The 260-nt window shown below is 66.5% G+C and overlaps 1 protein-coding gene across 1 annotated transcript in view; it reads right to left on the bottom strand.

Moving 5' to 3' along the window:
- Positions 1-260, bottom strand: part of LOC104491779 (bone morphogenetic protein 2-B-like) — a gene marked incomplete at its 3' end in the record, with an annotated part of 2,034 nt that overhangs the window by 911 nt on the left and 863 nt on the right. The gene's annotated exons all lie outside the window — the stretch shown is intronic.

Genomic DNA, 260 nt, shown 5'->3' with positions numbered 1-260 from the left:
GAAGCGCGACCGTGGGGGAGCAACAAAGGGCCGTTACCAGCAGCACCCCCTGCCCGAGGGGACAGACCCCGGCCGTGGGTACTGGGGGGAAGGAAGCTGGGAGGAGGGGGGTGTCAGCTTGGCTCTGTCACAGCTGCAGGAGCACAGAGGGTTAGGTCATCCGGTTCTCTGCGCGGTGCCCACATTCGGGGTATGAATTTCACAGAGCCTGTTCCACCCCTCCTCCCCCCCCTGTCCCCGCCACCGCGCCCATCCTGTCC

The sequence above is a fragment of the Buceros rhinoceros genome, unplaced genomic scaffold (assembly GCF_000710305.1).
Source record: "Buceros rhinoceros silvestris isolate BGI_N320 unplaced genomic scaffold, ASM71030v1 scaffold20694, whole genome shotgun sequence".
Taxonomy (NCBI): domain Eukaryota; kingdom Metazoa; phylum Chordata; class Aves; order Bucerotiformes; family Bucerotidae; genus Buceros; species Buceros rhinoceros.
This window is presented reverse-complemented; position numbering and strand designations above follow the sequence as displayed.